The sequence below is a fragment of the Narcine bancroftii genome, chromosome 5 (genome assembly GCF_036971445.1).
Source record: "Narcine bancroftii isolate sNarBan1 chromosome 5, sNarBan1.hap1, whole genome shotgun sequence".
In the NCBI taxonomy this organism is placed as follows: domain Eukaryota; kingdom Metazoa; phylum Chordata; class Chondrichthyes; order Torpediniformes; family Narcinidae; genus Narcine; species Narcine bancroftii.
In genome coordinates, this window is record NC_091473.1 from 207,144,889 (window position 1) to 207,159,381 (window position 14,493).

Here is a 14,493-nt window from a genome sequence, read left to right on the forward strand (position 1 = left end):
CACTAATTGTGCTGCCCTACACTAACTGTGCCACACCACACTAAATGTGCCACCCGACACTAACCATGACACCGAATACGAAGCATTATGATCTACACTGACCATGAAACCCTACACTAACCCTTACTCGAACCATTCAGCTCTACAATAACCATGCCACCCTACACTAATTGTGCTGCCCTACACTAACTGTGCCACACCACACTAAATGTGCCACCCGACACTAACCATGACACCGAACACGAAGCATTATGATCTACACTGACCATGAAACCCTACACTAACCCTTACTCGAACCATTCAGCTCTACAATAACCATGCCTCTATACACCAACTGTTCTGCCCTACACTAACTGTCCCATCCTTCACTAACCGTGCTGCCCCATGCTAACCATGCTGTCATGCACGACATATTCTACCCTACACTGACCGTGCCACCCTACACTAACCATGCTTCCCTACACTAACTGTGCCACCCTACACCAACTCTGCCATCCTACACTAACCGTGCTGCTCTACACTAACATGCCACCCTACACTAACTGTACGACCCTACACTAACCGTGCTGTCCTACGCAACAGAGCCACCCTACACAAACTGTTCTGCCCTTCACTAACTGTGCCACCATACATAACCGTTCAGCTCAATAATCACCAGGAGACCACACACAAACTGTTCTGCCCTACACTAAAGGTATCACCCTACATTAACTGTGCTGCCCTTCAATAACTGTACCACCCTATACTAACTGTGCCATCCTACACTAACTGTGCCACCTTACACTAACCATGCTGGCCTACACTAACTGTGCCACCCTTCACTAACTGTTCTGCCATACACTATCTGTGAGACACTACACAAACTGTTTGGCCCTACACAAACTGTTCTGCCCTACACTAACTGTGCCACCCTACAATAACCGTGCTGCCCTACACTAACTCTGCTTCCTTAAACTAACTGTGCCACCCTATACTAACAGTGCTGGCCTACACTAAATGCGCTATCCTACATTAACGGTGCCACATTACACTAACCGTGCTGACCAACACTAACTGTGCCACCATACGCTAACTGTGCCACCCTACACTAACTGTTCAGCCCTACACAAACTGTGCCACCCTACACTAACTGTTCAGCCCTACACAAACTGTTCTGCCCTACACTAACTCTGCCACCCTACACTAACTGTATCACCAACACTAACTGTGCTTTCCTATATTAACTGTGCCATCCTACACTCACCGTGCCGTCCTACACTAACTGTACCACCCTACACTAACACTGCCACCATACACTAACTGTATCACCCAACACTAACTGTGCTGCCCTTCAATAACTGTGCCACCCTACAGTAACCGTGCTGCCCTACACTAACTGTACCACCCTACACTAACTGTGCTATCCTACATTAACTGTGCCATCTTACACTCACCGTGCAGTCCTACACTAACTCTGCCATCCTACACTAAGACTGCCGCCATACACTAATTGTATCACCGTACACTAACTGTGCTGTCCTTCAATAACTGTGCCACCCTACACTAACTGTGCCACCCTACACTAACCATGTTGCCCTGCACAAACTGTGCTACCCTACACTAACTGTGCCACCCTTCACTAACCGTCCTGCCCTACACTAACTGTACAACCCTACACTAAATGTGCCACCCTATACTAACAGTGCTGGCCTACACTAAATGCGCCATCCTACATTAACGGTGCCACGCTTACACTAACCGTGCTGACCAACACTAACTGTGCCACCATACGCTAACTGTGCAGCCTACCTTAACTGTGCCACCTACACTAAACATGTCACCTGACACTAAACGTGCTGCTCCTACTCTAACCATGACGCCCTCACGAAGCATTATGACCTACACTAACTGCGCCACCCTACACTAGCTGTGCCATCCTACACTAACTGTGCTGCCCTACATTAACCGTAGTGCCTACGCTAACTGAGCCACACAACAGAAACTGTTCTGCCCTTCACTAACTGTGCCACCAGACATAACCGTTCAGCTCAATAATCACCAGGACACCATACACAAACTTTTCTGCCACACAACAGAAACTGTTCTGCCCTACATTAACTGTGACACCCCACACTAACCATGCTGACCTACACCAACAGTGCCACCATACGCTAACTGTACCACCCTACACTAAATATACTGCCTACACTAACAGTGCCACCTACACTAAACATGTCACCCGATACTAAACGTGCTGCTCCTACTCTAACCATGACGCCTACACGAAGCATTATAACCTACACTGACCATGCCACCCGACACTAACACTGCCTCCCTCACTCTAACCATGCTGCCCTACAATAACCATGCCTCCATACACTAACTGTTCTGCCCTTCACTAACCATGCTGCCCTATGCTAACCATGCTGTCATGCACTACATATTCTACCCTACACTGACAGTGCCACCCTACACTAAACATGTCACCCGATACTAAACGTGCTGCTCCTACTCTAACCATGACGCCTACACGAAGCATTATAACCTACACTGACCATGCCACCCGACACTAACACTGCCTCCCTCACTCTAACCATGCTGCCCTACAATAACCATGCCTCCATACACTAACTGTTCTGCCCTTCACTAACCATGCTGCCCTATGCTAACCATGCTGTCATGCACTACATATTCTACCCTACACTGACAGTGCCACCCTACACTAACCATGCTTCCCTACACTTATTGTGCCACCTACACTAGCTGTGCCACCCTACACTAACCATGCCATCCTAATCTAACCATGCTGCCCTTCAATAACCATGCACCCTGCACTAAATGTTCTACCTTCCACTAACTGTGCCACCTTACACGAACCATGCTGCCCTACAATAACGGTGCCACACTACACTAACAGTTCTGCCCTACACAAACTGTTCTGACCCACACTAACTGTGCCACCCTACACTAAACATGTCACCCTATTCTAACCATGCTGCTCCTACTCAAACCATGATGCCATCACTAAGCATTATGACATACACTAACCAAGCTTCCCTACACTAACTGTGCCACCCTACACGAAGTGGCCATCCTACTCTAACAGTGCTGCCCTACACTAACATGCCACCCGACATTAACTATGTGACCCTACACTAACCATGCTGCCCTAGGTTAACTGAGCCACCCTACACAAACTGTTCTGCCCTTCACTAACTGTGCCACCATACATAACCGTTCAGCTCAATAATCACCAGGACACCATACACAAACTGTTCTGCCCTACTCTAAATGTACCACCCTACACTAACCCTGCTGCCCTACATTAACTGTGAGACACTACACTAACCGTGCTGACCTACACCAACAGTGCCACCATACCTTAACTGTGCCACCTACACTAAACACACATGTCACCCGATACTAAACGTGCTGCTCCTACTCTAACCATGACGCCCACACGAAGCATTATGACCTACACTGACCATGCAACCCGACACTAACCATGCCATCCTAATCTAACCATGCTGCCCTTCAATAACCATGCCCCCTACACTAAATGTTCTACCTTCCACTAACTGTGCCACGCTACACGAACCATGCTGCCCTACAATAACGGTGCCACACTACACTAAAAGTTCTGCCCTACACAAACTGTTCTGACCTACACTAACTGTGCCATCCTACACTAACTGTGCGAACCGACACTAACCATGCTACCCTACGCTAACTGAGCCACCCTAAACAAACTGTTCTGCCCTTCACTAACTGTGCCACCATACATAACCGTTCAGCTCAATAATCACCAGGAAACCATACACAAACTGTTCTGCCCTACTCTAAAGGTACCACCCTACACTTACTGTGACACCCTACACTAACTGTGCCACCCTACACTAAACATGTCACCCTATACTAAACGTGCTGCTGCTACTCTAACCATGACGCCCACATGAAGCATTATGACCTACACTAACACTGCCACCCTCACTCTAACCATGCTGCCCTACAATAACCATGCCTCCATACACTAACTGTTCTGCCCTTCACTAACCGTGCTGCCCTATGCTAACCATGCTGTCATGCACTACATATTCTACCCTACACTGAGAGTGCCACCCTACACTAACCGTGCTGCCCTACACTAGCTGTGCCACCCTACACTAACCGTGGTGCCCTACGCTAACTGAGCCACCCTACAGAAACTGTTCTGCCCTTCACTAACCGTGCTGCCCTATGCTAACCATGCTGTCATGCACTACATATTCTACCCTACACTGAGAGTGCCACCCTACACTAACCATGCTGCCCTACACTAACCGTGCTGCCCTACACTAACCGTGGTGCCCTACGCTAACTGAGCCACCCTACAGAAACTGTTCTGCCCTACACTAACTCTGCCACCCCACACTAACTGTGCCATCCTACACTAACCGTGCTACCCTACACTAACACTGCCTCCCTCACTCTAACCATGCTGCCCTACAATAACCATGCCTCCATACACTAACTGTTCTGCCCTTCACTAACCGTGCTGCCCTATGCTAACCATGCTGTCACGCACTGCATATTCTACCCTACACTGACCGTGCCACCCTACACTAACCATGCTTCCCTACACTAACTGTGCGACCCTACGCTAACTGTGCCACCCTTCACTAACTGTTCTTCCCTACGCTAACTGTGCCACCCTACACTAACCGTGCTCCTCCTACTCTAAACATGATGCCTACACTAAGCATTATGACCTACACTGACCATGCCACCCTACACTAACCATGCTTCCCTACACTAACTGTGCCATCATACACTACCCGTGCTGTCCTACATAATCATGCCACCCTACACTAACTGTGCGACCCTACACTAACCGTGGTGCCCTACGCTGACTGATCCACCGTACACAAACTGTTCTGCCCTTCACTAACTGTGCCACCATACATAACCGTTCAGCTCAATAATCACCAGGCCACCCTACAGTAACTGTTCTGCCCTACACTAACTGTGCCACCCAACAGTAACCGTGCTGCCCTACAAGTAACAGTGCCACCCTACATTAACAGTGCTGCCCTACACTAACACTGCCACAATACACTAACTGTGCTCCCCTACACTAACTGAACTGCCCTACACTAACTGTGCCAGCCTACACTAACCATGTTGCACTATGATAACCATGCTGTCATGTACTAAGTGCTCTGCCCTTCTCTGACCATGCCATCCTACACTAACCAAGGATTAAAACCATGTACTCAGATGCCTTTTGCTTATGTGGAACTGACGACACTGGGTCCACACGCAGGTCACCTTACTTTCAGAACTAGCAGATGTAATTAAACTCAGCCATGGGGACTTATCTGAAGATACACTTTGAAATGGAATTCCACCGTGAGGCCCAGGGAAAGCAGTTGTCAAATACGACACTCTGAAATTGACGTATTGGTCACAACCTGTCTTGCTCAAGAAGTTTTAATGAGTCCTTGTATCTACGAGATAAACCAGGATATCATAGCATCCTGCTCCATAATAATTAATCTTCTAAATTGTAGAATAGTATGCTCAGCTTTGATTTTGACTGACAAATGTTAGAGGGAGTGGGTGCATGATTAATTGTTTTTGGGGTATAAAAGTCTGTGGTCCTGCTGCTGAAGTTTAGACTCTCCGAGGGGTGGGAACACCCCTTGTCAAGAAGGAAGAACAGCCAGAGTCCGAGCAACGTCCCGGTCGGGGGAGGTGGAGAAGCTGCTACCAGCACCCTGACAACCTACTACAAGTGTGCAGTTGTTGCCTCGCTTCGGCAGTTGGGACCAGTCCAAGCGTTGATAAGTATAGTTGGGAAGGGCTTGCATATTGTAGTGTGAAATCAGCTTTTGAATTAGTAATAAACATTTGTATAAACTGAACTGCTCTCGGTGTGTGTGTCTATTTTCTTTCGGTAGCTAAAACACTGTGACCAATCTAAAATGAACAAAATGAGAGGTATAAGTTTACCCAAGACAATTGGCGCTGCGAGCAGGGTTGGTCTCAAGATGTTTCGCCGAAAGAAAGAGGTGAGCCCTGAGCAGTTTTTGATTCCGGGATGGACTTCCAAAGATGATGGGTTTGGCATGCTGGCTAATACCCTGTCTTTGTTGGGACCACCCATCAGTTGGGATGAAAGGTTAGAACCCTTAAGTGTGCCTCTGGGAGAGCGGGTTGCCACTCTCCTCCGAGAAAGTAAATTTCCAAAAAAACGAGGGACGCTGACAGACGGTTTTTGGCTGCTGGCCACAGCCTTACGCCACTCCGTTCAGCGTGAAGTTGAATTAGTTCAGCAGCAGGTAAAGTCTGAACATAAGAGAAAACAACTAGAGGAGGAAGTAGAGACTCTGCGACAGCGCTGCTCGATGATGAGCGAAATTGTTAGCACCAGTCAGGATCGAGCCAAAGAATGGGAGGATAAGCATGTTCAAACAATTTGCCGTAATATTAAACTCCGGCAACAGCTCTGTGCGAATAAGGAAAAGCAAGGGGTAGAACCTGATCCACACCGTATTCGTGCCATGATAAGGAATGGCAATTATCCTGATGTAATTGATGATTGGGACGGGAATATCTGGTATGATGATAATGGTAATAATGCAGATACCCCCCGGCATGTGCCTGGCATACTCCCCTCTCCCTCCGCTGTTCAAGCCCGCCCCGTAAGGCAGCGGACTGTCCAAGCAGATGAAGGCGAGAGGGGGGATGATGTAAGTGTAGAAACTGAAGGGACCGGTGCTCCGATCTCCCAAGCGGACCCAGGGGAAGGCTCCCAAACCCCTGCTTATGCTAGGTGGGCTCCCCCCTCAACGGGATGGTCTCAGCAGCCTCCCATGTGCCAGAGTGGTAACAGGGGTCGGGAGCAGTCAACAACAATACGTGACTTTACTATAAAAGAGCTGGCCGCCATTGGAGATCGTTTTAGGCAAAAGACAGGAGAAACTTTGGCGGCCTGGCTTCTGCGGGTTTGGGAGCAAGGGGGAGGTAGCATATATCTGACCCCTGAGGAATTGTTGGGGTTAGGATCATTAACTACTGATATTCGAGTCACTGCTGAATTACGTGGCAGAAGGAGAGATGTAGACTATTTACTTGCTACTCTAGGAGAAGCCCTGTTACGGGTGTATCCGTCACCAGTAGATTGGGATCTGCATTTGCAGAACCATTGGGGCACACCAGAGGAGGGTATAGCAGTGATTCGCCAACAGGCCGTGGCCTCTGCTTTGTATGCGGGGCGCCTGAGGCTGTGGATGCATGGGGGGAGCCCTGATGAAGAATTATTCACAGCTGGAATGCATACCCGATTGGTTCGTTCAGCCCAACCTACTATACGGGGACTGGTCCTGTCTGTAACTAGTCCGCTAATTGGGCACCTCGTATCTGAGGCGGTGCACGCCCTATCTGGACTCCAAGAACTGGAGTTGGGAGGTAAAATCCACTCACGTACAACCCAGGTTAAAGCAGACAGACAGGATGAAAGGAGAGGGGCTGCTGTTAATAATGGACTGACCAGAAAAGAGCTTTTTCTAACTTTGTTAAAGTTAGGCGTACCTAAAAGTGATATTGATGGGAAACCTACTGCAGTCTTGTATGCCCTTTATAAGAGGAAGGCAGGGGAACATCATCCCCAGATGCTGGGTCCTCCCGGCCCAGCTGTGCCTTCTGCTCCCACTGCTGCTTCTATCGAGTCAGCTTCTCCTGCCCCAGTTACGCGTGATGAGGTACAACAATGGGTTAAACAGGCTCTTAAGGATAACAATAGCATGTGGTCCTGGAAACCCCCGAACCCTTCTGAAGCCTGAAGGTGTGGGCAGGATTCCCGTGTCTATTCCATCGAGACACGGCGCACACACGGGGATCCGCGGCCCTACATAACATTAACAATTCACTGGGGTGGGGGTAATGATCGCCAATACTTGGCTTTGGTTGACACCGGTGCAGAGCACTCGGTGATTCCTGGTAACCCCGACCTCTGGAACGGACCCACATTTCGAATAGAAGGAATGGGAGGGGCAATCACCCTGGCAAAGGAAATAAAAGTCCGTGCCACGGTGGGTGATGGCCCTTCCCCCATATGGTTACATGCGTTGGTAGCTGCCACTGACGAGTGTATTCTGGGTATTAATATGTTGGCCGGTACAGCCCTTAATACTAGCCAAGGGGGGTTTGCATTCGGAATTCGGACTATTACAAAAAGATTAGTGGTGGGTCAGGCCAAGTGGGATCGCGTGGTGGTGCCACCCCCCTCAAAACCTGTATGCATTCCGCAATATCGCCTCCCTGGAGGGCAGGAGGTGATTACCGCCACCATTGATGCTTTGAAAGAAGAAGGGGTAGTGAGGCCTGCAACGTCGCCCTTCAATAGCCCTGTTTGGCCGGTCCAGAAGCTGGACGGCTCCTGGAGAATGACAGTTGATTATCGTTTTTTGAACAAACATGCCCCACCACTTGCTTCAGCAGTTCCGGACATTGTCACTCTTATTGAAAACATTGCTACTGGGAACTCAGGAACATGGTATGCTGTCATTGATCTCGCTAAGGCCTTCTTCAGTATTCTTATAGCTGAGGACTCACAGGATCAGTTCGCCTTTACCTGGAAGGGGCGCCAGTATACCTTCACCCACCTTCCAGTATCGCCTTCCCTCTCAATTCACCATTATATTGATGATGTGGCCTCCTGGAGCCTCTGGCAGAAACAAGAGGGTCGCCGAGTCCCACTAGGATTCTGGTCACGTACCATGCCTGAGGCTGCCACTCGTTATTCTGTTTTTGAACAACAGTTACTAGCCTGTTACTGGGCCCTGCTAGAGACTGAAAGAATGACAGGTGATGCAGATGTTCAATTGCGACCTGCACTTCCTATAATGAATTGGGTCCTGGCTAATGATGCTAATCTAAAGATCCGGCGGGCTCAGCAGTCTTCTATTGTTAAATGGAAGTGGTATATTCAGAGTCGTGCGACCAGAGGGCCTGAAGGGGTGGGCCGCATACACGAACAGGTGGCTTACCATCCTAGGTCAGGAACTCAGTTATCGGAGGAGGGGGATGGTGGCTCCAGTCAGTATGCTGAGTTGAAGGCAGTCACTTTACCACTAGATCCCCATGATCACCCTCTTCGCCTGTTTACTGATTCCTGGGCTTTGGCTAATGGACTTGTGGTATGGATGCCTGATTTGCAAAAGAACAACTGGATGATACATGACCGCCCAGTATGGGGCAAAGAGTTGTGGCAGCTGTTGTGGGATGCTTCCCACCATCGTGAGATAACCGTTTATCACGTTGATGCCCATACCAATATGGCGACTAACATGGCTCAACATAATGCAGTAGCAGATCAGCTTGCCACTATCAGCTGTGCTGATACCGTCCCCCTGGCTCGATGGGCACATGAACAGAGTGGTCATTTGGGGGAGAAGGGATCAGCTATGTGGTCCCGTACACATGCTTTATCCATCCATAAGGATGATGTCCGCATGGTCATATGTACATGCCCAGAATGTCAGCTTGTGAAGTTCCATACCGTTCCACCTGGTCCGCATGGCCGAATAAAACGGGGTGCTCACTCAGCTGCGGTCTGGCAAATTGATTACATAGGCCCCATGCTAGACTGCATGGGTAAATATTACGTCCTAGTAATGGTTGACACCTTTTCGGGCCTGGTTTTTACTTTTCCCACCAAGACGGCTGACCAAGCTAGCACTATCCAAGGACAAAACCATTTGATTTATCGTTATGATGTTCCAGAGGAGATTCACTCTGATAATGGCTCGCACTTCTCCGGGAAAGCAATCTGTGATTGGGCAAATGACAACGGTATTTTATGGGTCCACCATATTCCTTATTACCCGCAGGCTGCCGGGTTAGTTGAACAAATGAACGGCTTACTGAAGGAACAAATTCATTTGTTAACATCACTGGGGACCCAGAAGGGATGGTGCCATGTGCTGCAGCAGGCAGTCGACAATTTGAATCATCGCCCTTTAAAAGGAGGTACACCTTTCCACCGACTTCTTCACGCTCCTGAATTACAGCCTATTCCAGAGGAATAACAGTCAATGCCCCCCATCCCCGAACTAGAGAATGTTGGACAAAAAGTATGGGTGGCACCACCAGGTAGTGGCCCTCCTGTAAAAGGGGAAATAGTGACACCTGCCCAGGGTAACACTCACTGGGTAGCTATTGAGGGACAGGATGATTTAGTCTGTTTAAACACTGAACGCTTATGGTATCGTGAGTGACATGTGTCAGGCTTCTTTGTTCCAGGTTCTCCATTTTACACTCCTGGTGATCTGGCTTAACAGCTGCTTTGATGCCAGCAATTGGATTTGTAATGTCGAGGACGTTCCAAGGGAGTTCCCAGTGGGAAACACGGTCCGATGCATTACACCAAGGAAGTCCTCGGTCACCAGCCTCAAGTGCAGCTTATATAAATATGTTATTGTTCAGCATGTTTCAAAATCTGTTCGTGAGCTCCAGTATCTGGGTATTGTGGCCAACAAGGATAATTTGAGCCTTGGTTGGAATCCTTTCTCATGGCTAACTGCTACATTTGGGGGAGTGGGCCACAATATCCTCCGTTGGTTGCTCGCGTCATTGCTTATCTTTGTAATTGTTGTTTTGATTTCTCTTTTTTCGCTCCCTCTGTACTCAAATACTGGTTAGGCCTCGCAAATGACAGATTGTGACCAAGGGGTGGAATGTAATGGAGGATTAAAACCATGTACTCAGATGCTTTTTGCTTATGTGGAACTGACGACACTGGGTCCACACGCAGGTCACCTTACTTTCAGAACTAGCAGATGTAATTAAACTCAGCCATGGGGACTTATCTGAAGATACACTTTGAAATGGAATTCCACCGTGAGGCCCAGGGAAAGCAGTTGTCAAATACGACACTCTGAAATTGACGTATTGGTCACAACCTGTCTTGCTCAAGAAGTTTTAATGAGTCCTTGTATCTACGAGATAAACCAGGATATCATAACATCCTGCTCCATAATAATTAATCTTCTAAATTGTAGAATAGTATGCTCAGCTTTGATTTTGACTGACAAATGTTAGAGGGAGTGGGTGCATGATTAATTGTTTTTGGGGTATAAAAGTCTGTGGTCCTGCTGCTGAAGTTTAGACTCTCCGAGGGGTGGGAACACCCCTTGTCAAGAAGGAAGAACAGCCAGAGTCCGAGCAACGTCCCGGTCGGGGGAGGTGGAGAAGCTGCTACCAGCGCCCTGACAACCTACTACAAGTGTGCAGTCGTTGCCTCGCTTCGGCAGTTGGGACCAGTCCAAGCGTTGATAAGTATAGTTGGGAAGGGCTTGCATATTGTAGTGTGAAATCAGCTTTTGAATTAGTAATAAACATTTGTATAAACTGAACTGCTCTCGGTGTGTGTGTCTATTTTCTTTCGGTAGCTAAAACACTGTGACCAATCTAAAATGAACAAAATGAGAGGTATAAGTTTACCCAAGACACCATGCCACCATACACTAAACATGCTGCCCTACACTAAATGTGCCACCCTACACTAACTGTTCGGCCCTACACAAACTGTTCTGTCCTACATTAACTGTGCCTCCCTACACTAACCATGTTGTCCTACACTAACTTTGTTTCATTGAGCAGCAACATTATCCCACACCTCTTGAACTCAATCCCCCGACTAATGAAGGCAAACACATCTTAACCACCCTAACAACTTGTGTGTCAAACTTGAGGGATCAATGGACCTGAGCTGGTCCAATTTCCCTGCATTTGGTCTGTAACCCTCTTACCTTTCCTGTCCAACTCACCTGTCTAAACCAATTCTACCACTCTGTTCCATAGACCTGGCACCTTCTGTGTGAGAAAAGTGCCCACAAGTTCCTTTTGAATCTTTCCCCTCTCATCATGAATCTCTGCCCTTTAGTTTTAGACTGCACTGGAGGGGCGGGGGAAGACATGACCATCCACCTTATCCACACCTCTCCTGATGTTATTACAAGGTCCCCCCTCAATCTCTGAAGCTCCAAGGAGAAAGTCCCAGCCCATTCCACCCTCTCCTCACAAATCACTGGGTCAGCACGGTTGGTGTAGTGGTTAACGCAAGGCCTTTACATTGCCAGTGATTGGGACCGGGGTTTGAATCCCCCGCTGTCTATAAGGAGTTTATATGTTCTCCCCGTGTCTGCATGGGTTTTCCCTGGGGCGGGCTCCGGTTTCCTCCCACTATTTGAAACATACTGGGTGTAGAATAACTGGGTGTAGGATAATTGGATGTAAATTGGGCAACAAGGATTCTTGGACTGAAATGGCCTGTAACCGTGATGCATGTCTACATTTAAATTTATACATTTAAATCAAGCCTCACAGTCCCAGGAGGGTTCTTGTAAATCATTTCTGAATTTTATCCAGCTTCTCAAGATCCTTCCTGTAATTATCCTTCCCCCATAATTTCATAATTTCTAGAAACAGGAAACCCCAGCACTTTCCTGCGCGATAATCAATCTTGTGAATCTTGACCACAATTACTTTTTTTAAAATGAAATTCATGTGATTGGCTACAAAATTGGAGATGGAATTTAATGGAGACAAGTGTGAGGTGTTGCCCTTTGGAACGACAAACTAAAGGAGGGCACCTGGAAGTGCAGTAGAATAGAGGGATCTGGGAATACAGATACACAATTCCCTGAACGTGGCATCACAGGTAGATAGGGTCATACCAAGAGCTTTTGGCATATTAGCCTTCATGTATCAAAGTATTGAGTATAGGAATTGTGATGTTATGAAGTTGTCGAAGACGGTGGTGAAGACAACTTTGGAGTATTGTGTGCAATTTTGGTCACCAAACTGCAGGAGGGATATCAATGAGATGGAAAGAGTGCAGAGAAGATTTACAAGGATGTTGCTGGGAATTGAATAAATGAGGGATAGGGAAAGGTGCAGGAGAATGAGCGAGATTTGATAGAGCTATTTAAAATTATGATGGGTAAAGATGGAACAGAAGCAAGTAGACTTTTTCAACTGAAGTTAGAAGAGATAAAAAAAAACCACAGGTCATGGTTGAGGGTGAAGGGGGATACATTTTAAGGAAACATTGGGGTAGTTTCTTCATACAGAGAGTGTTGGGAGTTTGGAACAAGGCGCTAGCTGAACTGGTAAATGCAGGTTCTATATTGGCATTTAAGAAAAATTTGGACAGGTACATGGATGGAGGGGTACGGAAGGATATGGTGTGGGTGCAATTCAGTGGGACTCAGCAGAATAATAATTTGGAACAGACTATATCGGCCGAAAGACTTGTTTCTGTTCACAATTCCATAATGCAGCTAACAGGCCTGGATTAACCATTAAGCAAAATAAGCCCATGCTTGGGACACCAAGGGAAGGGGCACCACAGAGGTTTTGTCCAGTGCCGGATTTACCATGGTGCATCTGAACTAGGCCCCCACAATAAATGAAAAAAACATATACAGTATTTACAGGTTATATTTAATATAATTGTGGGGTCCGGCCGAGAACTGAATTTTTAATCTATTATTTCACATTGAGCACTTATTGTCTTAATGTCACATCAGTTAGACAAAGGAAAGGCCAAGGGGGAACCATTTTTGGGCTGTGCTTAGGCCTTAAGCATCAGATGGCCTTAATCCGACCTTGGCAGTAGCCTTGTTGCTCCAGAGTCCCAGGTTTGGTGCTGTCCTTGGGCAGTGTTTGTGTGGAGTTTGAACATTTACCCTGGGTCTGTGTGGGTTTCCTCCCAAGTTGGAAGTCCTAAGGGCAGGCAGATTAATGGGCAATACTCAAGCTATCATTTTTTTCCTCAATAAACCATAAAACAATGCAGCACAGAAACAGGTCACTCAGCCCATTTGAACTGTGCTGCTGAACTTTATTCTGCCTCATGCCACTGAACTGCACCTGAATCATATCCCTCCATACTCCTCCCATCCTCCGGCTCTTCATCTGTGGTGAAGGAAGTTTTAAATATCTTTGCCAGGGGCCTTTCCAATTTTGACACAAGCCTCCCTCAAGATCAACTGCCCCACTGATTCATAGTCATAGCTTCAAGGGAATAGGCCCTGGGGATTTATCCACCCTTATCTGCCTCAAGACAGGAAACACCTCCTCCATTTTTAATCTGTATAGATCCCATGACCTCATTGCTTCTTTGCTTCACTTCCATAGACTGTTAATGCCCAGGTGGGATTGGTAGTGAAGAAGGCGAATGCTCTGCTGGCATTCATTTCAAGAGGAATAGTGCATAAGAGTAAAGAGATACTGCTGAGGCTCTATGGGGCACTGGTGAAACCCAATTTGGAGAACTGTGTGCAGTTTTGGGCCCCCTATCTTAGAAAGGATATGATGTTGTTGCAGACGGTGCAGAGGAGATTTACTAGGATGATTCCTGGAATGCAGGGTATAAGTAACATTTGGCAGCTCTTGGACTGTATTCATTTGGCGTATAGGAGAATGAGGGAGGATCTCATAGAGACAGTTTGAATGGTTTCAACAGAG